We start from the raw sequence: 27,095 nt of genomic DNA, 5'->3' as shown, positions 1-27,095 counted from the left end.
CCATTGTGTCTGTATGTGTGTATTCCGAGCACCTTGTCATCATCTTCCGAGAACTAGATGACTGAGATGGACGGCCTTGAGGCTTATTGATTGGAGACACACACACACACTCACCCACACACACCAATCTCATTGCTGACAGCCATGGTAAATCCCTTGAAAATGGGCTCATATGTAATTGAGAGGCACAGCGGTTCAACACACCAGCACACCATGACCAGGGCTACAAATGGTCCAGCACTCATTTGATCAACATGTTTTTCCTGCGATGGACACACACACACTGCTCCAGGGAACGACTTCAGAGCAACAAGGTTTAACACTAAGATTCCTCTCAGGTGTGTGTGTGTGCTTGGCTCCATTTATTCTCTACATGTCATCATGAGTGTTTACTATAGCCTGGGGGGGAGGCTGTGTATCAATTCCCAATCTGTCGCTCTGGCATCTCATCGCAACTTCCTTACAGTGTAAATGGAACCTTGTTATCGAGCTAGCTGCTGTCAGAGCTCATCATGTCAGAGCAGGTGATTTGCAGCAACCTAGTTCAGTTGAGTGTGAGCGAGTATGTGTTTATTTTTCACTCCGCCAGAGGGTTAAACAGGCTAACGGGACACAGAGCTCACTCCATCTTTTATATTTGGAGACGAACATTTTCAGGATCTGACCTTTCCTTCCTCTTTTCCACCGTTCATTCATTTTGTCTACCACATCTGAGGTTTCCCTGTCTCTTGCCAAGTCTCCTTCTCCTCAGAACATATCATTTTGCAAAAAATGACCACAGAGAACATAAATCAGGCGATGAAAAACATTCAACAGACTCTACAATCTCTTTTTTCCATTCATTTGACACACATTCATAATCCTTCCATTGTTTTAATTGCACTAATGTACTGTACGCAATAACATGCTGCCAAAACCATAACACTACTAGTCCAACTGGGCTCCAGTCCAGCAAGGTATTGTAATCTGTGAATGTGTGCACGAGTTAATCTGCATTCAAGCACTCGCCCACCTGGCGCAACCTGAGAGGCATGTGCCGCTGGGTTACAGCGGCCATAATTCCTCAGGATTTGCTCCAAAAGAGTGGGGAAAAAACTAAATCTCATGTTACCCTGTGATCTGATCTGATGCCAGAGGTCGAAATTAGGGAGCAAACCATCAATAAAGAGGGGAGAGAGGGTAAGAGGAGAGGAACCAGAGAAAAAGAGGAGGCCTGTGATTTGTTGGGCAGCAGACGAGTGCTGGGTTTCACCTCAATAATTCATGATATGTAATGTGAGGGTCACATTGTCTCCAGAGGGGAGGAGGGAGGGAAAGAGAAAGCGAGGAGATGGAGCGATGAAGGTGAGAACTGCAAGTAATGCCTGGTTCGCACTACACGATGTTGTCTGTTCTGACAGTCACTATGTCAGATTATGCGATTGTGGATTCAGAAAATCGTGCTGTGACTTGGCCGACAGACATGACAGATTACACGATGGTCCACACCATCCATACCCAGTCATCGGGTGATTCTTGTCCTATTTTTATTATTACTATTGCTATTACTTCAGTCACTGTCTGTTCATGTGCCAGCTGAAATGTTATCGTAGTAACGTAATAAGTGTCACCAGATGGCAGGAGCTACATTTGAAGTACTGTACGCAAACATGCAAGTCACTGACTCCTTGACAACAAGTTCCTGCAAATGTTTCACAATAAAAGCCTGTTTAGAAAATGTAGGGATTCTCTCAACTTAAGTTATAAGGAGCTTTTAATTTTATACACATACAGGAAGTGTTGAGTTTGAAATGATGGTGTGATGCATTAACTTTATCAAGGCAAGCGGGAGCGGATAAAAAGTAAAAATATAAAAATACAGAGGGAATAATAAATAATGGCCCATTTATAATGTAGTCTGTTTTAAATGAAGCTGATTACATTCTGCAGTTGTGGTAAGTAAAAGCCACTATTTTTAAATGTCATTACTTTATGTCCGTCTCCATTATGAAGAAATAACATTGTTTGCTAGCTTGATGCTAATGGCAGTACTCAGCCGGTTGCTAAAGTGCCTCTGCTGTTTCACACCATCACTTTTCCTTTTTTACTCAGAAAGTCAAACATGCTAGACTCTCTGTTGGAACATCGTGAGGTGTCCCAGGCGTGGCATCGGTTGTCGTCTACAATGACACACTACACCAGATGAAATGACGGATTATAGCGTACGACATTCATTGTCGTTCATGATTCGAGCCAACACCGTACGACGCTGCATCAGGCTATAATTGGGCTGTTATCGTGTAGTGTGTACCCGGCATAAACATGAGGAGACATAGAGAGGAAGGAAGGGAGTGAAAAGTGATAGAAGTTAAAGGATGGCAGAGAAATACCATGAATTAATTACATACAATGTAGATTAAGATCAATAGAATTAATACAACAGAGGATAAAAAAGCAAGGCAGGTAGCGAGAGGAGGAAAAAAGCACAACAGAGCAAGTGAAGAAAAACATTGATAAAAGAACAAAAGATAAAGATGAGAGGACAGAATATGGGGAAAGAGAGAAAAAAGCAGCAAAAGTTTGAAAGCCAAACTCCCTAAACTTTAAATGGAAGAGAAATTAAAAACAACTTAAGCAAGATAGAGAAACAAAAAGCTGGATGTACAAATAATCTGCACAATAAATAAATACATCGGGCGTCGGTGGCTTGGTGGTAGAGCAGGCAGCCCCATGTACAAGGCTGTTGCCGCTGTGGCCCTTTGCTGCATGTCACTCTCTCTCTCTCTCCCTCTTTCACACTTGTCTGTCCTATCGATTAAAGGCTTAAAAATGCCCAAAAGATAAATTAAAAAAAAACAATAAATCAATACATCTACTGGAGGGGTCACTCATATATGGCATTTGTCTAAATACGTTTCCAGCTTTGCTAAAGACTCCATCAACGCCACTCTCTAATAGCAAGCAATGGCTTTCAAAGAATTTTAATTAAAGCATCCCCCCATAACATGGAAAAAAAATGAATATGCTCATTTGCTCTATTTGAGGGATTTTAACACTTTGAAGTCTAATTAAAACTTTTAAGGGCTCGCTGATGGAGAGAGAGAGGAGACAAATAGTGGGACTGAAGGCATGAATATCAAGAGGAACATGATCTCAGCAATGCACATCCTTTCCTGCCAGCGCCTCCTGGGACCTTTTACTATGAACCCTAATGGTGTGAGAGAACATGAGGCAGCAGTTTTTACAGACAATGTCAGTGTGACCAACGAAAAAGCCTCGGTTAACGCATTCACTTAAGTGTTATCCTTTGGGGGGGGGGGAGGTATCAAACTATGTCAACATTTAAATTGTAGATGATTTTATGATGACCTCAGGCTTCTTTTGCATTTAACTGGCACTTAATTTGAAGCACTGTGAGCAGCCTGATGCATGCTAAACACCATATTTCAGACCTTGTGATCCCCTATGGGCTCTCGCTGAGTAATTTTGACACGATATATGCACGTGTCAGACCACAAATTTATTGTATTGATGCATCTCTCCCGACTTTCTCCTGTCACTGTCATATCAACTTAACTGCAACCAGTCTGTCAGGCTTTCGACTCCCATCACCCTTGATGATGAATCTTACAGGGAGGTCTCATTCAAGTTTTTTGCCTCTAATCCTGATCAGAATCCTCTAATATTGGGTATCTCTGATACAGAGTCTGATCGGACACTTACATACATATCTAATATGAACATTTAGGTAAATATGATACATTGACATAATTGCTGTAGCTACTAGATCTGGCACCTTATTTTAGATGAGCTACTTGATCCAAATCCCGCCACCCCTGACAGAAACTCTAAAGCTGAGAAGCTGAAATTACTGATATGATATGAATGAAAGTTTAACGGAAGTCGTCCTTGTTAGAGTCACCGATGCAAGGTCAAACGTCTCCCTCACAGATTCTAGCTTTTGACTCATCTCGCTTCTACAGTTTGAAAAAAAACAACAATAAATTCGATGCAACCTCAACTTCCTACAGAGGACCACATGGCAGCTGCCCAAGGCTCAGAACTTTTTCAACCTATCTATAGTCGTACCACTTCTGGTGAAACCCTGACTCACCCTGACTATCTGAAATCATTTTATACCCAGTTTCACGGTGTAATTATTATGTGTTTCTGAACATTTTCATCTATTATTGTCATAAACAGTAACATCATGTAATCTCATGCAGGAAACCAAACATGCGAGCAATAAAAAGTCCTTTTAAGCCCCTTTTACCCGCTCATACCACAAAACAAGCAACAAAATGAGGCCACCCTATCGATCAAAATCTTTTCTCTCAGACTTTCATGTGCTTTAAGTGTTTCAGCGAAATCAAGTTTTACAATATCATGCACATTTTGGGTGCATGTACTCATGTTTTATCATATGCAGACATCTGTGTCTGTGCCTGTGTGTGGATTTGTCAGTATTAACCTATGTGCTAGGGTGGATTTCAAAAGAGCCCTTTCTAGCTCTTCATCTGATGCCTCTACAAAGGGCCCGCCTCGCCACAGGGGCCTATGGGTGTGTGTGTGTGTGTGTGTGTGTGTGTGTGTGAGTGTGTATGTGTGACAGCCTGCAAAAAGAGCACCATCCTTTATCTGAGAGCTGATACAAAAGGCCACCGACATGGTGCTGAAGACTGAGTTATTGTTGCTCCGAGCACAACGCCTTCACACGCCTACATGCACGCTAGCTGCAGGATGGTCATGTTACACCCTTGGGGAGAGGTGTGTGCCTGAGAGGTGTGCATCTCTCAGGCACACACACACACACACACACACACTTAAAGAGTAACTTAACACCAATCTGAAAGGCAGTGTTTTACTGCCCTCTGTGAAAGTTTAGAACTTATCTGATGTACCCGCACAGCCCTGTCAGATAAACTCAAGGAAGGCCACATCAACACCACCCAGCATCAGAGGTGGGACAAAGTCATTGGTTTGCAAGTCACAAGTGTGTCTCAAGTTTCTGCACTGAAATCACAAGTCAAGTCCAATGTGAAGACTGACAAGTCCCAAGTTAAGTCCTAAACAAGTCACAATACGCTCTTGAACCAATGTAATGCCATTTGAACAACAATGTTATAACATATTAAGTTTACAAAAATCCTGAATGCTTCTGAAAGTTTGTACTTATTTGTTAAAACAAGTTTGTTGGAAGTTGTTGCATCTGTCTGGAATTTTCAACCTGCACGTTTTGCATACTGCAATCAGTTTTTTTGTTGACCACCACCCAGTTTCTCTACGCAAACGAAATTATCTTTGGAATTTTTTCCAACTCACCTTACGCTCAGTAACATAATATCAGCTCTTCACGGTTCTCCCTTGCAACTTGATTGAATGTCGTCACATTGGATATGGGGAATTTAGTGAGAGCTTGCTGGGGAAAGGTATTAAGTATTTCCAAGCCAGAAGGCTTAAGTTCAAGTGAAGTCACGAGTCATTGGTGTTTAAGTCCAAGTCAAGTTGTATCTTTTTTAATTTTTTCAAGTCTAAAGTCATCAAATTTGTGACTCCAGTGTGACTCGAGTCCAAGTCATGTAACCTGAATTCATATGTTCCAAATGTGTGGATTCTAACACTAATTACTTTTCACTACTTCACCCATGTATCATTTACTTTTAACTATCCATTTCATCCATGACTTCTGTTCAACCGTTTTCTATCTTGCAGACTCTTAATAGCAACATTGCTCAGGTGTAAAAGTTGACTCAGCAAATCCATATTTTCTTCATCAAATTCTATTTCAACAAATTAGCTGAGCTGATCCACAAACTTTACACTCGCCACCTGGCAGCTGCAGAAGCACCCCCTGGAGTACATGCACCTCTGGTTGGGAATCGCTGATGTAGCGTATTAGAACAAAAACACACTATGGTCCCGATAGTAAAAAATGACAAAAGAAGCACACTGAAACTAAGAATCTTAAAAATGCTATTGTGTTGTGCCCAATCCCTCCCAAATAGACACACACATACCCAACACCCAGCCCACAGGAAAGCTGCTGGCTGTAAGACAAAGGGCTGGCAAAACAGCTACAAATAAAGGAAGAAGACAAAAGGAAAAGGGGGAAGGCGAGGTCAGGGTTTAGAAATATGGCTTCTAGATTTAACTAAAGGAGGAACTGCCAAACTCTAACAGACTTAACATGCATGTGTATACAAATAATATGCCAAGAAAACAGTGACAATGTTCCTTAAACAACAAGGCATCTAAAAAGGGCATGGTTGTTTTAATCTTATTTATGGCATGCTCTAAAGTTTGGAGTTTGGACTGACAAGCATCACAGCAGCCTGGTGACTTCTCTCTGTGTGCCTCTTAGCAGGCCTCTTTTTTGTGTCAAAAACCCGCCCTGGTTCTCACTAAAATGCTGCAACCAGGATATCCTGTCAAATGTCGGTACCAGGAGCTCGTAACAACTCTCCTCAGCAGCCAACCAATCTCCCGCGGAGGCGCGAGCCAGCTAAGAGGACCCAGAGCGACTCTTGTGCACATACTGTATGAATCTACTGCATGTGTATCTAGATACATAAATCTGCACACACAGGAGAATGAGTGAAGCATGGAGCTACAGGACTGCTGAACAAGGTACAAGCGTAGCCTAAATAGTGTGTTGTGAGCGGAGCAAGCCAGCAATTTGAGGTAAACAAGTGAGTCAGAAACAATTAGAGGTACTTGGATGGCATTCTGCAAACCCAGATAATCAAAACACTGGAACATTTAGAGACAAGGAGACAAAAAAAGACGACACTTGCCAGAGGAAAAGAAAATACAAGGCAAAATTAGGCCCCCAGGCGCACAACTAATCCATACTGTATATTGTGAAGGAATCTATATATTGCCAAGTAATTACTTTCCAACTCAGCAGAATTATCAGCGGTGTAAGTATGCTCTTGCTTTATCCTTTCCAAAATCATAACACCACATTTCCATCACCCCCAAAACCATGAGGCCACAACGCTCAACTGTCTTAAAACACATCCGTTCTTTGACATTTCCATTCTTCTTTGGTTACATGTGGAAAACCCACATATAGTCCCGTCTTGGACTCAGCCAACAAGCATGTACAGTGCGTACCAAGACATTTACTACTCCATCTAACCACAATGTTCGTGCCCACTGGTGACACATTGGAGAGGAAAGGAGGCAGGAGAGTGCACAGAGCCGCACCCAGAGGCCTACTGCATCCTGTGTAGCGTGAAGGAAGAGTTAAAAACACCACGAAGACGTGAGGACTCACCCGGAAAACTTGACAACCAACAGGCTTGTTAGTTCTTCCCCCAATCAAGCTGCTTCTTGTGCAAACAACTACTTCAAGGGAAGTGAGGAGGCAGCTCTTTTCTAAGCAACTTCAGTCTGAGTATCTGCCTGCAAGTGAAGCGCCTCCAGCATCATAAGCCATAGACAAAGACTTCACAACGGTTTGTGCAGTGCTTCGCCTCAGGCTACACAGAGTGCTGAGAGAGACAGACAGAAGGAGGAAGTAGGCGTTTGTCGAGAAAAGAGGAAACAGGTCTGCAGCCGAAAAAGCGGCAAAATTCAAAGATAAGAAGACGGCGAGACAGAAGAGACTCCGGAGTTCAGATTCACAAACGAAACCACGCTTCCATCCCTAGAAATTTAAAACACACTTAATTGAGCTCAATGGATTAATTAAGGGTAATCATATCTCATAAATATCTCATTAGTGTTCCCCTCATCCAGTGCATTGCTGTGAGATAAACTACTGGAGCTTTAATTGCAGGTTATCTTAGCACTGGAAACAGTGGGAAACAGCTTGCCTTGCTCTAAACAAAGGTAACTAAATCTCACTAATCATTTTTTAATCTTGGTCGTTTCGTGCCTGACTATTCTCTGGCTGGGCGGAGTAACTTTCTGGAGCAACATTTGTACACTAATGTGTTAATTAGTGAGCTTTAGAGGTGCTGGTGGGGTTTGTACGGAACAAAGTTTGTCGTTCCCCATACTTCAAGTCTTTACACTAAACTAAACTAACCGGCTGCTGGCTGTAGCCTTAAATTTGCTGGACAGACATGAGGGTAAATAAGTGTATTTCCCAAAATGTTGAACTTTTGCTTCCATCCCAAAATTGGAAGTACATATTTTTCCTCGCAGTTCCGGTCTTCCTCACAGTATCTGTCAAAATAATTGCAATATGACTGTTTTTGCATATCGTGCAGCCCGAATGTCCAAAACTCGGCAACTTAGGGCAAAACAATCAACACTGATAAATAGCCTTACAGATACGAGGGAGAATATGTATTTTTGGTTTTGGGGTGAAATGTCCCTTTAATGATTCACCCTGAAAACAAATTCCACCCAAGTCTTATTCACAGCAGACAGCTAACATCCGAGAGACATGATGCACACCACAGGGGAAAGAGTCAAGGGGGAGAGTCTCAAAAATACTTCCAAAACCTACGCTTCAAACTTAGAATTTGTGTTACTGCGTTTACAGCCAAGTTAGACTCAATGATGCATTTAATACTGCTGCTGAAAGACTGCCAGAGAGCAGGTGATTACCACAAACAGCACATGCTTTCACTTCTCCCCAAATCACCGCTGCTGCAACAGAGTCAGAGCAGTCTACATTGAGCGCCAACAGAGTGAGTCAGACAGCTTACACACTGTCACAAATGACCGGCGATTGTGAGCTAAGAGGCTAAATGCCCAAAAGAAACATTTACTTTTTTTAACAGGGTGATGACATCTTCATTTCAAACTGAGAGCTCAACAGGCCATCTGTGCAAGTGTCACACAAAAACAGATGTTTACTCCACCCATGCTGAGGTTCGTATGAGCCTCGTAAATGCACGTATCCAGGACTTTCAGTTCTGACTCAAACTCCCTTAGAGCCTCAGGAAGACAAGTATCCAAGTAGGAAATAATTTCGACACTATTGAAAAAAACAACAAGCTAATAGAAACATATCATTTCCTTTTTGAGTTTTTCTCTTGTGTGAAAGAAGACAAGGCGGAGCGTGACAAGAGCCGTCACGTGTTGAGGTTTGGCCTCAACAAAATGATCGAGACCTGAGGAAGTGAAAAAGTTTGCAGGACCTTTGTCACCAATGAATCCTTGCGAGACCGCTACATTTTTTGTGTGTGATCCAAACACAACTTTCTGTCAAGGAAGCTTAAAGTCTGCTGAGTCAGAGAGCTCACTGGGGACTCTGCTCAACTCCATGTCAAGGCTTTAATAATCTATCCAAACTATCTCAGCTCCCTCGTGATTAACCCTGCGTCTGTGCTCTCTGTCAGCCCCACTGACCCATCCAGGATGCTACACTCTGTTTCAGTCGACAACCTTTCAAAATCCCCCTCGTCACCCTCTTAAACTCTCCTGCTACGACTGCTGCCCTTCACATCCTGCTGAGCATCCCCTCACTTTATCAAAGCCATCAGCTGCCCCTCCATGTGATATATAATTAAAAAGGTGTAACGTGAAATTGTATTGACAAACCCACTGACCCTTGATCACACGGATATACCCAGAGAAGTGAATTACAGTATGTTGTACTAGTATACAGAAGTTTCTAGACGTTTATGGTAAATGCTTGTCACTATCTGTATTTACTATGATGAACAATTCAACAATTCAAGCTGATTGCAGCTGCTATTCTCCATAAATGAGGATCAAACTACCAACTGTTAACAGCCAGCTTTAAAGCCTGCAAGTGCTACAACTCCTTAGAAGTGATCTGTCATCATGACTTGCTTATGTGTGTGTTTACATGTACGTAATTTGTTCTGGTTCTATAGACTCCATCAGCAGATCTACATGTTTATTTATTTATTTTTGACTTGCTCCAAAAGTAGCAGATTGCAGTTTGGTCAGTGCTTTGACCTGACTGTTTAGGCTGTTTGTTGTTTCAATTAGGAACTATTCGTTATGCAAGGCAGGTTGCGTTGAAAGTGTGTTTGAAAGAAATGTTAGACATAATTACTACTAGCAAACACAAAGGCTTTAGATTTTGAAAAATTAGAAAATATTTTATGGCAAAACAGGAAGTCTTGCATGCTGGTGCAGCAGTGATATGAAGGCAACTGTTTTATTAACAATGCAAGAGAAAATAAAATTTGCAATAAACCACATTGTACAAGTGTATACTGTATATAATGTGGTGGAGTGTGGTATACTGTAAACGTGCTCTATCGGTCTTGTCTAAACCTGAAACATCGCATCTTTGTTGATGCTTTCTTGAATGATTGAGTGTCTAAGGAATGGACATTTGGGAGAATAAAACATTCATAGAGAGTTAGATGAGAAGATAGATACCAATCTCATGTCAGTCACACATGAAGCTACAGCCAAAAGAGCTCAGCACAAAGACGGGAAGCTGGAGAAACAGCTAGTCATGGCTCTTGACCTGTTGCTTAAAAGTTCAAATTAGGGATGTCAGTTTCAGTTCAGTTTGTTTTTGACAGCCTGGCACCCATTTAGCAGAAACCAACCAGTTAATCTTTAAGAAAAACTCTATTGCACTCCATTGACACAGTGAGCTTCAGTGACATTTCAAAGTGCTATCCATTTAGAGGTGGTGAAGTTTTAATGTCTTGCCTTTTATTTTATTTTCTGTTGGCTTTGCTGACAGACAGTCGGCTAGACGCATTAACATGAGGAAACATAGTGCCCACTGCCCACCTTTCTGTTTCCACTGGTTAGCTACCATTAGCCTTGGCCGCTCTGCACTGCGCACCACCCATGGATGTATGAAGAGACCTGGATACAGCGTTGGAGGCAGGGCCCTGTTCATTCTTATTAAAGTTCTCAGTGGCTAATGAAGCCAAAAAAGCTTTATTTCCATGATTTGAAATTACAGGGATCTTCTGTGCTGTGGGGCCCATAGAGCAAGCACACTAAAAGCTAAGCTAAGCATAGCCAAGCTCGGGCAAGTGGCTAACTTCCACTGGCCAAGTGGGCGACTTCCAGGTTAAGCGCCCCACCAACCTGACCGGTAATACAATGATTCAATTGTTTAATTGTGCGGCTCTTCTAGACTTTAAAAATGTTATTGGAGAATGGATTATATGCTGATAGTGAAATAAGTCATTTCATTGGGGTTGTGACACTCAAAAGATGTTACCACCGTCTCTTTCCCACTGTAAGTCTATGGGGAAAAGTCTTTTTTGAGCCCACATACATCATGTGATGTTCCTGGCTGTTAATGCCCCTTTCGGCCACTATGTAAAATTGGCTTCAAAGCCTAATGCTCTTCCTGGGGGCTTGGCACCACCTGGGTCGGATGGGAACTAGCTAGCCTTGCTGCTCATTCAACTTTTACTGCTGGTAACCACTGCGGAAAAATAAGCCCCTTTTACATTGCCTCTTAAAGGCGGGAATTTCACGCTGTTGCGTGGTCTTACTATTCTGTTTAAAAAGGTACAATCGCGTAATGGAGGCACAGAGTTGTCTTGCCTATAAGGCAGCATCAGAGGTAGTAACAGCGCAGCAACAATATCTGTAGACGGCCGGTAGGATGGGATCATGGGCAGCATGGGTTTCATGTTGTGACGACATGTTATGCGTGCAATGCACTACAGAAGATTTAAAAAGTGGCTAGTAGCAGTTAGCAGCTTAAAAAATGTCTATAAAAACAATGAGAACAATGACGGGAAAACAATAAGATTTGGGAGCTCCTTACCCTCAGAGCAGATTGTTGATTGTTATTGCCACGTTAATGCCCTTGTTGTTGTATAGAAAGTGCTGCTAATGTGTATGTTACATGTCACACTAGAGGCTGACGCTGTTGGGTTACATGTCACGCCCGTCATACCTCTTTATCCTTCTGTGATAATGTCTAAAATCACACACTAGCTGCCCTATAGCGCAATCTCTGTGTAAAAAGGGCTATGGTGGCCACCCTATGGCCTACCCTCAGATAGCCCACTTAAGTAAGAAGCTTCCTTTAAACCGCAACACCACTTGAGCATTGTTAGCACCACAAGCCATGCTGACACTGCTAATGACCCTAACAGACCACCATTAGCAGAGCAGAGCAGGCGTTACTTGGCAGTTACTGGCAACTAGCTCGTACCACACCCAATTGATAGGCAGTGCAGTAAACTGAAGAGTAGCAAACTATTGTCAGACAGCAGTCACAGTTCACATCCCTCGTTCAAATAAAAAGAACAGATAAATTATTGATCACTGTAACAACAGTCTGACTAATAACAAAATAATGGTGATTTTTTTTTTTTTTTTTTGGTGCACTTCAAGAGACACTACTATCAGTCAGCTGTGACTCTAAACTTGGTCCACGCTATGACAAGACGCTGGAAACTTTGGTGATTCAGAAATTTGAGCTTACGGTTCCACTCAGCTCTCAGTGGCTCTAGATGAGAGTGTCAGCTGAAAAACCCAAAATGTAAAAAAATGTAAATGCAGATGTTGAATAATAATATCACACAGGTGTTGACGTCATACACTCTATTAGTGTTTTATAACCTTTATTCTATTATTCAAATTTTCTTTCCCCATTTTTAAAATATGAATTGAATCTGCACATTCCCTCAGTCTGCCTGCAGAGGAGGTTGTCAGGCAAAGATAATTCCACAACACCTCAGGGGATCATCTATTATTCAAAACCACATCCAAATGTATTCCACTTGAAGAGGAGTAACATGCTTTACTTGTAATCGTCAAACTCCAGTAGTTATGATCCATGCATTTCAATTTAGGTGGTCTGTGTTACATATGGTTACCCAGACAGAAATGGGCCATGTCTTAGTTTCCAAACAACTGCACATCATCTTGCAAAACAACACCTCTGAAGGAGGTGTATGATCACACAATATTCTGCTTCCTAAAACAACACAAGCTCTCATAACAGAAAAGTAACCATCTCCTTTCGCCTTATTCAAGAAAACAACTGCCTCTAGCTGACTGCTCAGTTAAAATATGCCAGTTGTCTTCATACAAATGAATAAACACAGTTTATTCATTTGTATAAGTATTAGTCTGTAGAAATGCAGAGTCCCAGTATATTCACAAAGAGGAGGATACTCAAGAAAGCCAGACTTCCTGCTTGGTAGAGTCTGAGGAGGATTAGTCTTACTGAGGGACTACATGTAATGTAATTATAATGGGCCATATGTAATAACAGCAGCAGATTCTTCCATTAAATAGCAGTTTGGAGTCCAGATCATCATCATCATCATCATCAATGCACACACTTGTGCACTGGTCAGACAGTCTGCAAACCATCAACACATACAGTAACGCATGATTGGATTACAGATATGTCAATTTAAAACACTGTCATGAGAACAATAGAGATTTCCAGAGATGGTGCATGCATGAGGCATAATTTACCTCCTGTATTTTTTGCACGAAAAATTGGACAAACAGAGAAGTTGAGACCAGACCTCCCCCAGTAAAATACGGTTCAAATTGTACCTTTCATACAGAGTAAATAACAGCCACAGCCTGCAGTGAAGACCACAGAGGCAGAGTTAATAGGTACACAACCTGCTAGCTACAGCAGCTACTTAATTGGACCAAACACTCCTGGGTCCATCTTACTGCATGAAATGTCAAGCAGAGTTACACTGTTAGTTGGGTCTCACTGCCCACGGGTTGTGCAAGTAGCTATCCTCTCATTATCCTCTGTGATACTTTATAATAGCAATAATTGGAACGTGGTCATACAGGCTAATGTGCTGCTGCTTGTCTCACAATAGTTTTTACACCATATTGGTTAAGTGAATGAACTTTGAGGAGATATGTAAACCTGCATGGAGGCAACAAAGCCTAAAACAGCAAGCTTATACTGACCGTGCTGTGAATATTATGCTTGGGTAATAAGCTGCCAACATGCTTATTAACAAGGGCAATTTTTCACATGTATTACTTCAATAGAGCAGGGCAGAAATGAGGCCTCAAACCAGGAAATGAGTTCCTATTTTTGCACTTTTAGCTCCCTCGTGTTGAGGTCAGTGGGTTTTTAAAATGGGTTTTTTTACAAGGTCTGGGGTTCACACAAGATTATCAGATTCAGGTTTTGCTCTGTGATATAAAATACTTAAGTAAGTAACCCATTTGTGAATTTTAAAGCTTTTACGTGCTTTATAAATGTTGGTAGCTAACAGGTGGCTAAATGAAGGTGATGGTGGTGATAATGAAGTCACACGACTGTAGTGTAGTTCGTTTGCAAGCCGATAGCATTTATGCTTCAAAAATCATAAAAATGGTGTTCATTTGTGAGGATTATTTTGCTTATGAAAATGCAACAGTGTCATAAATTTTTGTTTGCCACACTGCTTATTTTCTGCAATAATCAAAAACCTACGACGGAGTATTAGGGCCACATTGAAGAAGAAAAAAAAATCGGAGATTTCGAGAATAAAGTCGAAATATTACGAGAAAAAACTCGTAATATTTCGAGAATAAAGATTGGCCAGTCTGACATTCTTCATAATACATAAAGAACGTTAGTGAAACACATAGACCTAACCGAAACATGCGTTCGTTTGGGGACAAGTTATGTTACTTGTTCCACAGGCGAAGGACACCGGACACATAGCCACACTGTTAGAAATGTAGTATTTAGCCTAATAACATCATGCTACAGCAGTAATAACGTCAGCTTTAGTCAAATGGCTCTGGCTCTCCCGCTAAATGTCATAAACTCTGGACACATTTTCCCTGTATGTTGACATGATAATGGCTGCGTTTCCCAGATCGCTCTTAGCTTAAGAAGATCTTTCACTAAGAAGGAGTTGTAAGATTGAGCTGACCCACTCTTAACACTCCTCTTAGCCACCAAACGCTCACAGATCCAGCCGCGGCAGGCACATTAATATTACACTAGCCTAAGCAAGGAGATGTTGACACAGTGATGGGGACAGTGATGAAGTGGTGGGTGATCAATGTGCCTGACATCGATTGATTTAGTCGTGTTAAGATATAAACAGAATGAAAGCGGACAAGGTAATTACAGGACTTGTCTTGAGAAATAGCTTTCAAATTGAATCAGAGATTAAATGCATTTTCAATAGAGGCAACTTTTTAAATTAGGCTATTGCTTTCTTTTTACTTTCTGCATCCATTTAAGATTTTACTTGAAATCACTCTTTAAGAAACTCGTAACAGGAGCTGGCCACTACCACAGTGCTGAAACTAAATCAATCGATGTCAGGCACATCGATCACCCACCACTTCATCAGTGCATAAGTCACACACATACTTATTTTTCGTCTTATTATTATTTTTCTTCCGCCAGATTTCGGTGCGTAACTTGTGCCACAGCTCTGAGCGCACACAGGGTCGTCATAAAACATAGATTCAAGATTCAATATGCACAGTAAGGACACACGTTTCCCTGCAGAATGAAATTTGTTCTTTTCTTTCACCAATTAATGTCAAACAATATAAATCTGAAGTATAAAATAGATCAAAATATATACTATAAAATTAGTCTAACTTGTAGCTGTCCTGGTGGAATATGATCCTCAGGGGTTGTTTGACCTAGTATCCATTGGTAAGTGAAGATATAAAAATACATACTAACACTACCGCATATAAAATTACCGGCAATGATCGGTTTGGCGCTCCGCTCACTTGAATACATATAAAATAATTTAATTGTGCAACTGTTCTAGACTTTAAAAATGTTGTTGGACTGAATGGATGAAATCCTGATTGTGAAAGTAATCATTTTGCGGGTTTGTGAGGCTAAAAAAATGTATCCACTAATATACAGATATCTATTTGCCATGTAAGTCCACGGGAAAAAAGTCTTTCGGGGCCGCAGGGCATCACATGACCGTTACAGCATAGTACTGCAATATTTTGTGCGGCAACATCGTATCGTCACAGGGTGCCAAGAATACATTTTTTAATCATATAAATTATTAATATGACAAATAGACTAGAATAACTAGAATATTATAATCAGTTGCTTTTTCTGTCCACTAGATAGATTTTGCTGCTGCAAAAAATGGCTGAAGTGAGATGAACAGACTGAAAATTTATCTTATCAAATAAAAAAGGCAATACATTGCAATATAATCTCAAAACTCAGCATTGGGTAGCAGTAATATTGTATCATACCTTCAGTATTGTGATAATATTGTATCATGGATCCTCTGGTGATTCCCACCCCTAGTAATTGCACTGTTTGGCCACTATGAAAATTGCCGTCAAAGCCCGCTGCACTTCCTGGGGCCTGGGTGGAATACATAGCTGAAGCTAGCAGGACAATTAGCTAAGCTTAGCATAAGTACTGAAAACAAGGAAACAGCTCGCCTTGCTCTGTCCGAAGCTAGCACCTCTGACACTAATTTGTCATTCCTCACAACTTGTTTTTTTTTTTTTTCACTTTAATTTTAGTAAAAAAAAAAACTATATTGTGATGATCTGATAGGTGGATTTTGTTGCCTTTGGACTAGTCTGAGTGGGCGGAAGTTCGCTGCATAGATCAGCCTCTCATTGGGCGGAACGAGCCACCCGCTGAAGTCCCACCCTACCACCTCCGGTTGTGTAGCAGTTTTCAACCGTTTTCAACACGTCCTTTACTAACTTTTGCAGTGTTTGATCTTGCAGGGATGTAGCCATTTTTCTGCCATGGTTCGCGTCCTGTAGGCAATATTTTTGTGGGGGTGTTACACCAAAACCTGTTTCCCCCCGGCAATATTTTTGCAAGCGCACCGTTGCTGTGGCACCGCCCAGAACGACTGTGATTGGTTGAAAGAAATATAAGCAGCCGGGGCGTTTTTTCCTCCAATTTTAAAGTGAGAGTCGGCCCAGCCAGACCTTTCTTTTCTTGAGAAAGGTCTGGTGAGTGAGACTACCTTTGGACTGAGCCAGGCTAGCCCATTCCCCTTTTTCTAGTTATTGTGCTATGCTAAGCTAAACTAATTAACTGGCTGCTGGCACAAGCTTTATATTTACTGCACAGATGTGAAAGTGGCATTGAGCCTCTCAACTATTCCTGTAAGTAATATATGATGATAATAATAATACAAAAATGTACATATAAACAAATAGGCCTAGTGTTAAAAACAGAACATCACAACAAAGTGGTCAACGCTGATCACTGATAAAGATGTTTGGTGTTTGACAGCCATGTGCCATTATCTCATTATCAACATCATGACAGATGACTGAATTCATTTGGATATTTATTCTAATTGACTTGATGTTTACAGCATCGAACATCTGAGTAACAAAATGTCGAGAAGTGAGCAGACAAACATGGTGACAAATTGCTCACAAATGAGGTTCATCGCTGCTCCCTGATCAATCAACTCGTGATATTTTAGGAAATGTAAGTGCTTATGAAACATTACCTGTACCTTTAAAATACCCCGGTGTGTGTATTTTCATCCACTGCACTCACAGCTTGTGTATTCAAGAGTCTTATGTAAGGTGACTATTACACATGTTGTTTTTTCCTCCATCGCCTGGCTAACTGAAACACAATAGGCTATGTGCTCTGTTCAAACACAATCTCCTTTCTCTTTAGATTTAAAAATAACATGCCATCCTCCCCCATTACATAACTCAATATCAGTCAGCATCAAGGTCGGCAGTGAGAGCTTAAAAACAGAAAACAGGAGCACAATTAGGTGTTTACCCTGGAAGCCTTTTCACTGCCAGTTAGGAAAAGAGTGTGCGTTCGTGTGTATGTGTGATTGTGAGCGAGCCCACAGGCTGAGTGAGTCACTGACAGTGTGACCTTCTGCTCCCAGGCTCCTCAGCCCTGTTAGAAGCAGCCTATCCAGGTCAAACACTCACTCTCCGCAGTGTTCTTTCTTCCAAACTGACAGATATGGTAAGATTGAGTTACGGAAACACTGCCTGATTCAATGATGTCTTCAAAAGTCAATAGCAACTTGGAAAGATTTCCACAGCAGCAGGAAACATTGCATGGGATTGTGGGATTCTAGCTGTGCTGACAGCAACCAGTGTACCATATTGTGCATACATGCTGACTTGTGCAATCAGCAAGTAGACATTAGTATCTATTTTAGTTGTGAGCAGGCTGAGATTCTTAGGAAGAAGGATTTGCTGCATCACAAACACGGCTAGAGTTACCATGAAAGACACCGCACCATTACAGTTTCCTCCCAAAAACTTCAGCGCAGTCGACCACTAGTCCATTCTGATCTTCACCAGAAGGCTTTTATGGACCTCAGATTAAATTCTGAGGCTGATAACAGTGGTTTCTAAACCTTAAATTACCTCAGCTAGAGATGTGGGTTAGGGAGATAAAAATGTTTGCTATGCTATGTGCGTCCCCAGACGACTCCACAGTGGCTGGTCTGGCTGCAGGCCCGCGGGGTCTTTGGTGTAATCAACTTAGCTACATAGCTGGACCATTAGAACGAAGCTGGAGAGAAAAGCCTGAATGCTTCAAGGAACAGACTGGACTCTGTAATGTGACTGTCGCAATACTCAAGACAGCAGCAACGTATAGATCTAATCACCATGCAGACGATGAAGGGCAGTCAACCAAATGTTTATTGTGGTTTAGGACTGAGGCCTTGTCTACACATAGACGGGTAGCTTTATCTATGCCGATTTTGTCCTTTTGTCCACACGTCACTAAAAACTGACATTTGTAAAACTCTGTCCAAGGTGAAGATTTTCATAAACAACACTGACAGAGTTTTTAGCTTGTGACATCAGAGTGCGCTGTTATCTTCTTTGTGAGGTGTCACAAAAGAGGTGACATTTCGTGCAATGGCGGACGTGACCAAACAGCGCTGGTTCTAACCTTGCTTACAGGAAGTTCATGCATAAATGTAGTTACTCTTCCACTATATCAGGGAACCGAGGCGTCAGAATGCACTATGGTAGCCAGGTAGCCTTCCAGTAATGGCTTTATTTCAGGCTTATGATTGGACGATATCATCTCCTTCTTTGCATTGCTTTAGGGTTTGGGTTATATTGCCGCATGTTCTGCAGCTCTCGACAGTACTTCAGTTGTGTTTCTGTGTTTTCATTTGGACAGAGATTTTTTTTTTTAAAACAGTGGACAGGATTTATTTTGAGAACGAAGGAGGGGGAAAAGCAGTATTTCAAAAACCTTGATCTGGGGGGATTCCAGTTCCTCTGTTGTCAAGGCGCTTGGCCCACTCCCTCGATGGCCGCTCCGCTATCACTGTTGCCCTGTTTTGTTTTTTTAGTAATTTACTAGTTAATTAAGTTACTAGTTACTTGTTAGACAGTTTGGGCTCGCTGGGAGGCTAACAGAGCAGGCATGGAGCTCTGTGGCCGGCTTTGTAGCACTTCCACCTCCGCACTTAAGTTGAACCTGGCAGCTCCATGGAGCTCTGTGGCTGGCTTCAAGGCTTCGATGCACTTTGAGGCAATTCCACCTCTTCTCTAAACCCAGCATTTTCACTGAGATGCGCTCTCAGGCATCTGTTTTCTGCGAGATTTTTTTAAAAACAGTAGACAGGATTTATTTTGAGAATGAAGGAAGGAAAAATACTATTTCAAAAACCTTGAGCTGAGGGATTCCAGCTCCTTCCGTTGTCAAGGCTCTTGGCCCACTTCCTCAATGGCTGATTCTTGTGCCATTCTACTTTTCATTAATACTTTACTTTGTCCGCTTTTGTTTTGTTGTATGTTTTCATCTTACTTTAGATAATATCTTTGTCTTCACTTGTTCTGTTATCACCTAATTACAAAATTAAATTAAATTAAAAATTTATTAAGAAATAAATTATTTATTTAATTATTACATAAGGAATCAAATACAAATTGGAAAGTAGTATGAAAACTTTTACTTCTCTAAACTTGGGAAATTCCGAGTATTACCATGGTCCAGGTAGTGCAGTGTTTGAAGCAAATACTTTGGTCCAGTCAAACAAAAGGGTATCCAAGAAATACGCTTATTCGCTTTTTTGCCAAAAGTTTAATGGAAAAAATTGATACAACTCTCTGTGTGTTGGGCAAAGCAAAAGCACTGGAAGCAGCTGTTTCTGTCCGAATTTAACGAAATTCGCCTACCAGGATCTTTTTAAACCCACTAATTAACACGTTAGATCTCAGTCATTTAACCTGAACAAAACCTGCGGTGTTAAAAAGTTGCCAGGCAACCAGCAGAGACTCCAGAAAGTCGCTGAACTCAACCAAAACTGTCTGACTTACAACTCCCACAAAACCACAGCTTGTTGTGTTTACACTGTTTGTTTGTTAACAGATTACAAATACAAGGTATCACATGTTAATTAGTGAGTTGACAAGTTTTTTTTGATAAACCAGTTCCAGTCTGAACTCTTGTACTGCTACCTGTGTTATAAACATAAATGAATATTGTATATCCATATGTTCTCCTTAGCAAGCTCAAATCAAAGTAATATCTCTTAATATTACCACATGAGAGATACAAAAGATTAAAGAGCAGTAACAAATAGACATTTCCAGACTGTGAGATCTTAAAACTTTCTCTCCTTTGTCATCAAAAGCAAAGCTTAAGTCCCTTTTTTACGTATCATGAAATATCAAACGAGAGCTAAAATGTGCAGCGAGCTCAAGAGAGTCAAAAGAAGCACAACAAAAGTGCGTTTTGTTTCCAAAGACACAACAGTTTGTGATGTAGATAAAACAGAACATCAAAGTGCGATTCTTCAAAAGCAGCGTGGGGGGAGAGAGACGGGGAATGGTTTGACCAAAGCTTCCCCCTGACTGATCACGGCAGACAACAATGATTGGAGCCTCTGGGGCCACGCTTCAAGGAACTAACCATCCTGAAAAAGTTCACTGGACCCCTCTGTGTGTGTGTGTGTGTGTGTGTGTGTGTGTGTGTGTGAGGATGTATGGAGGGGATGGGTAGGGACCACACAAAAACCCTGCCAGGTCACATGACCAAGTCGGGGCTGAATGGTGCTTTTTGGTTGGCCAGAAAGGGAAGTCATGGAAACAGATCTATAGTCCCATTGTCTAACTGTGAAGCCTATATGTGTGTGTGTGTGTGTGTGCGTGTGTGTGTGTGTTTCTGTGTGTGTTGGAGGAGGCGGGAGGCGTTGTAGCATCAGGAGGGACCGACACAGCATTCTTCATTCACAAGCAGAAAACCGCCTCCATCATAATGTGACCTTGACTACTCTAACAGAACAGCGAGCGCATCAGAGCTCTCACACCCCCTCTCATTCCAAGTGGGTGCATTTCAGAGAACAACCACATAAACATAAACTGCCTTTTGTCTATAAAAACACTGACACAGTTCATGTTATGAAGCCCCTCCTTCCTAGGAAAAAAAACAGCCATTAAGTTATGACAAGCTCCAGTTTCTACATTGTGTAACTAATCAAACTGTGCTGCTGCAGGGCAAATCAATAACTCTTCTCCAACACAGCATCATGACAGGCATGTTTTATCCACCACATGCCTGCTAGTCTGCCTTACACAAGCTCTAATGGGGAAATAAAAAATAATCTGAACAAAAGCAACAGTTGGAAAATCGATTTGCTTTATGCTCAAACAAAAAAAAAAAAACAATCTTAAAAATCGACAGCCTTTTTTACTATGTTTTAACTGGCCACTTCCAGTCCATTCAGCAGCACAAGCATCTTTCGATTCTCTTAAACTTTAGAAATACAAAAAAAATAGACTGAAATCCCACTTCCTCAAAGTGCTAAAATTACACCCCAGACAGCAGTGGGGAAAGAAACTACCAGACAAAAGGTTATAATGGAAAAGATGCTCACACAACCACAAGTGTATACACAAGCAAAGGACAAGAGAGGAAAAACTCCCCTCTGCAGGGCTTCTCATTCATAAATCACACACAGTGGTTATCGCATCCCAGAACCGAATACAGCTCTTGAGGAATCCCCCCTCCCTAAACTGGATTATTGCTGTTCACGAGGAAGATAATGATGCCACGTCTTGTGTGTGCTAATTGAAAACCAAACTGGGCAGGTGCTTTGGGAAGTTACTTCCACACACCCACGAATCCGCAAAAAGAGCAGAGCACTCTGCCGACTGGGCATGAGTTGTGTGGAAGTCCCAGAATAGAGCAGTGAGAATTATGCAAGAACAATACTGTAGCTAAAGGCTTAGTTCCACTCATTTTAGAGAGAAAAGACAACTTTTCCATGACAGAATGCCGCAATTACTGCAAGTGTCAGGCTTCATATATTATGGTGCCCATCTTAACGTCTCTTTTCAAAGTGAATGGACACAGATGGAGGGATTGTAACCAGGGTGACAATGCTAGGACTTATAGACCAAAAGAAAAACAAGTGCTTTCACTGTCTGAGTGCTTTCAAATGTTCTTGACATGCACATACAGTATGTCAAGATAGAAAAATTCAACTAATTTGCCATAAAAAAAAAAAAAGGTATTCAAGGTATTCAATTGTGAAGCCTGAGCAGGCACACTCAATGATCCAGCCCTAATCAATGCTTGTTGAGGAGGCTGCAGCATCACTTCCCTACTGACATGTCTTAAGACTTCTATAAATATGCTTGCTTGGAATTTGCATCTGATGTGGTTTTCCATAAAAAGTTCATATTATGGAGTTTAAAAAAATCTTAAAAGTACATCTACTCTTTCCTCCTCATTAAAAAGCCAGAATCTATAAATATGTAAACACTGTTCATTTCAAAAGTTTGTGTGCTGGTGGTCTCAGGTTCCCACATCACACTCCTACAACCTATATATTGGACCACAATTCAATTTTAAATTAGCTGTTCATTCAGTTGTTCAATTTCTGTAACCGCTTATCCTGTTGGGGTGGGGAGGGGGAGGCTATCCCAACTGATGTTGGGCGAGAGGCAGGGTACACCCTGGACAGGTCACCAGACTATCACAGGGCTGACACATAGAGACAGACAGCCAATTTAGAGTCACCAATTAACCTGCATGGAAGCCGAAGTACCCGGAGAAAACCCACACCAACACAGGGACAACATGAAGGCTCAACGCAGAGGAGCTACCCCATCCCAGGTTTGAACCAATAACCCTCTTGCTGTGAGGCGACTATGCTAACCACTGCACCATCGTGCTGCCCTTTAATAGTTGTGATGTCACTAAATCCTGCTCACACTGACACATTTTAAGAGATTTAGGCCATGTATACACAAAAACGATCTGCTGAAAACTAAATTGTTTCTCGTTTTCATTTTGAAAAAAAGTTCCAGGTTCAGACGACAACGTTTGATAACAATTGCTGTGCACACAGATCCACAAAAATGACCAAAAACACTGCAGTATACATGCCAGGCCAGTAGTTGGCGGTGTGACTTTGTAATGAAACAACACATGCCTGTGAACATGCATTCCTTCTACAGAGTGGTGATGTGATAAATTCAACAGGGAGAGCAGCACAAACAGAGCTCGGGAGTCCGCCATTGTTGTTGTGATGGTCGACTTTCTTGCGCATGCCTAGTGACTGGAACCGTAATGCCCATGTCCGAAAAGTCTCTGTTTTCAGAGGAACTGCATATTGCAAGTTTACATAACAACGGAGACGGTGCTGTTTCCAAAAAAAAAAAAATCGCACAATGGAACGGAATCCCTTTCAATCATCATTTATGACCCACTAGAAATTTGTTTTTACTTTTATAGATTAACTATGTTGTGTGGTAAAGTTCACCCCTGGAAACAGCTAACATGGATGTTTTAAATATCCACCAGCCACTGTTACATGATACACTCAACATTTTCTTGTTACAGGGTACTACAAAAAGCATTAAAGTTCTACCTACAGTCTTAATGGGGTTTAAAGCTAAAAGGCTACTGGTTCGCTGATGACTAAAAAGCTTTTTCAGACCTGCTTTGTTACATTATAGGAGCTTAACTCCCTCCGCTCACAGCGCTGGCAGGGCTGGCATGTGCTCCATCGAGTTAGATGGGATGTGAAGGATTGGGCATCCCGGGTCAGGGAATTTCCATTGCAAATGATTGCTGAGACACCAAGGCCAGGCTTTCATTTTGCCCAGCGTTTAGACAAACATACACAACCAGAATTGCTTTCAGACGATTCGGTATCAGGGAGAGCCATACAGTTGTACACACAGGAAGGGGGTGTATATCATGCCAAAGTGTTTGCGTTGCAGTGCAGATTTTCCCATGAAACTCCAATGCACAGACAGTTTCTGATGTGTTTGGCGCCATGTGAGAACGAGGTCAACACAGTATGACAAGGTCTATAAAAACACTCAATACTGCTGCTGTGGCAGCGCTCCTGCATGCCATGTGACAGATATTACAATTTTCTCTCATGATTCTTTGGCAGGTATGGTCGTGATAAGATCTCATTGGCGTAACGTGATGGTATAAACGTGGTGTTACCCTGCACTGCTGCAAATATGGCAAAACATTAGTGATGCCATCATCATCTTTGAATCCAAAGCACAAGAGGAACCATTTGTTGGTACAACCACAATGTTTTTGATCAAAAATTGGTCTATGCATGAAATTGTTTCTTTCTGTTTCTGCCTGTTCTGCTTGTGAAAAGCTTGTCATGCGACAACAGTTTTGTCATTTGGTAATTTGACTTAGGAAGAAATTAGGAATGCTTGTTTTGATGCAAAGGAGCCCCCTGCTGCTCTCTGGAAATACTTCAGAGTTATTTTCATGTAAGAATTTCATGTAAGATATGAATAGGACGAGAAATAAATAAATCATGGAGCCCTCATGTGCTCCATCCAATAGGGTTGGGAACCGTTCACATTTGAACAGATACCTGGAAGACTTTGAATTTGCGACGGGTACCCAATGGTACCTTTTTCGATACTTTCTCTGTTACAATGAGAATGAACCTGTTACAGGGGTGACACAGAAGACTACAAACCGATGTCTGCTGCTCTGCTCTTTTCTAATCACACATCTTCTGTCTCTTTCTATTCTATGTTATTTTAGTTACAGACGCCGAGACTATTGCTGCAGCTCGATAGTTTTGGCTCGTTGTGAGGCCAACAGAGCAGGCATGAAGCTCTGTGGCCGGCTTCGGGGCGCTTCCACCTCTGCATTTAAGTTGAACCCGGCAGCTCCATGGAGCTCTGTTGCAGGCCTTGGAGCTCTGTGGCTGGCTTCAAGGCTTGGATGCGCTTCGCGGCAATTCCACCTCTTCTCTAAACCCGGCGTTCTCAGTGAGACACACTCTAAGGTATCGACATTTGTCACCAATGGATTTAACGTGCCCAACCCTTCCATTGAGTCATTGATATTAGGGCTGAAGCAACCAGTTTAGGTATTGCCACCCTTTTAATATTTTACATATGAAATACTGGTGATGATTTGTAAGTATTTTACAATGTACCACAAAGATTAAGAGGATGCTTGTGTTACATGCTTGTGTTTGATCTCTTTTGTTTTTTTTAGTGGTATAAATACTCTACATAGAAAAATAATTTGAAGATCTATGATTGTTCTTTTCCTGCCTGCTGATAAGCACACACTGCTCTTTAGCCCTGCAGGTCTTTCTGTGCCATCTCTATTATTAAGTCACACAACACACTTTACAGTATGTGACATTTCTGCGCTATCGACAATTTGGTCTGCTGTGAACTCCTGCTGCAGCGTTGTACACATCATATACTGTATATCTCTTAATGGAAACATGCTCTCCACTTAGCTAAATTCAATAGCTTAGAGGATTACCATCTCCGCTGAAGCATATAATAACCAAAAGGTCATATCATCATCATAACTCAACAAACCGTAATCCGCCGCTGCCTCTTTAATGGCCTTTAAAGTGTGTCAAGGCCCAGATCACTGCTACCAGTCACATTTTTAATGAACATGCCCTCCTCTAAAGTGCCAGTCTGCCAGTCATTCTGCCCAGCTTTGAATGCCGTGTCACTCTATCCCCTGTTGGGTTGTGCTAGCCTAGATCGAGATGTGCGAAGAGCCTGAGAACATTTGGGATTGATTTGAGGCTATTTTTACTCGTCCTACTTGAACTAAATGGTTCAGATACTCAGAGGGAGAAGTCAGGGGCTGAAAAGGCTTATTGAACTCCTGAACAAAAAAATAGCTAGAACGCTAAATGGGCGGTAAGAGAGTAGACCCTTTAGTGTAGAGCTTTCAGAGACAGAAAAGTACCTTTTAATAGTAGGGAGGAATAAGTGCTACGAGTATATCCGCCATCTATTGCTCTATTATTTACAGGCTACTGGCATTCCAAGGAGGAAAAAATTAACGTGCTGAGAAAGATAAACGCCTGTGTGAACGCGCGCGCCAGACAGGTTTAATAAAAGAAAGGTGGAGTAAGCTGTCTCAAGTGACCTTACACCTTGATAGACTCGACGCGCTTGGTAGCAGGCATTTCCTCCAGAAGCCTCACAGGACCACAGCGCTCCCCTCCAGCACAGCAAAAATTACTCCTCTTATTAAACCATAACTCAGGAGGGAACACAGGCCCTCAACAATACTCATTACCTAAGCATATACCGAGCAGGGTGTTGCTGGGCGCCACAATTATGTTCGCACTGATGACTATCATCACAAGCGTAATAAGTGCTCTACGGGTGCACTGACATTATGGAAGATGGTTATGGGCTATCTTGTGGAAATCTCCTGCTGCCATTGCCAGCTCCCAGTGGTATAGAGTCACACACACGCACACACACACGCTGAGGAGGGAGCTAGTGTACCGCTAGACTGTGTATCTGGTCTAGGTGACTGTGAAAGGATTCAGTCACTTCACAGACCCGCCATCTACTCGCTGTGACTGGCACAAGTGAGTGGGAACAAAGGAGTCACTGTGGTTGTCACACTCGCTCCTCGTTATGCTCACCCTTTGCTCTGCCAGCTGTCTCTCCGTCCCCTCCCACAGTTCCCCTCCACCCCTCCCCAGCTGTGGCTATACATCAACCTACCGTTGATTCCACGCATGCAAACACACCCACTGACACGCAAGTCTTGGGTGACTTCACCAAAACACACTCTCTTCCTCTCCGCTGGGTGCTCCCTTTGCCCGTCCGCCATACTGACTGACGGCACCGTTGGAGGCACAATGTTATTCATCACAACCATCAGCTCATCAGTATCACACCGCTGCACACAGCCACAACACATGAGCTCATGCTTGCTGCAAATAATATACTGGCACTGATATTCAAAATATTTTCCATGTAATTCTCCTGGTCTAGAGTAGGGGAGATCGGGGATG

The 27,095-nt window shown here is 41.9% G+C and overlaps 1 protein-coding gene across 5 annotated transcripts in view; it reads right to left on the bottom strand.

Annotated features, from left to right (window-relative positions):
• Positions 1-27,095, bottom strand: part of elmo1 (engulfment and cell motility 1 (ced-12 homolog, C. elegans)) — a 147,008-nt gene that overhangs the window by 108,100 nt on the left and 11,813 nt on the right. For 4 of the 5 annotated variants that reach the window (XM_033636877.2, XM_078175842.1, XM_078175841.1 and 1 more), the window contains exon 1: positions 7,259-7,396. The exons of the other annotated variant lie outside the window; for it this stretch is intronic. The gene's annotated coding sequence lies outside the window, so the exon portion shown is untranslated. Of the gene's footprint in view, positions 1-7,258; positions 7,397-27,095 lie in introns of those variants that run through there. 5 annotated transcript variants of the gene reach the window in all.

The sequence above is a fragment of the Epinephelus lanceolatus genome, chromosome 16 (assembly GCF_041903045.1).
Source record: "Epinephelus lanceolatus isolate andai-2023 chromosome 16, ASM4190304v1, whole genome shotgun sequence".
Taxonomy (NCBI): Eukaryota; Metazoa; Chordata; class Actinopteri; order Perciformes; family Serranidae; genus Epinephelus; species Epinephelus lanceolatus.
The sequence above is the reverse complement of the archived record's forward strand: the minus strand, read 5'-3'. Positions and strand labels throughout refer to the sequence as shown.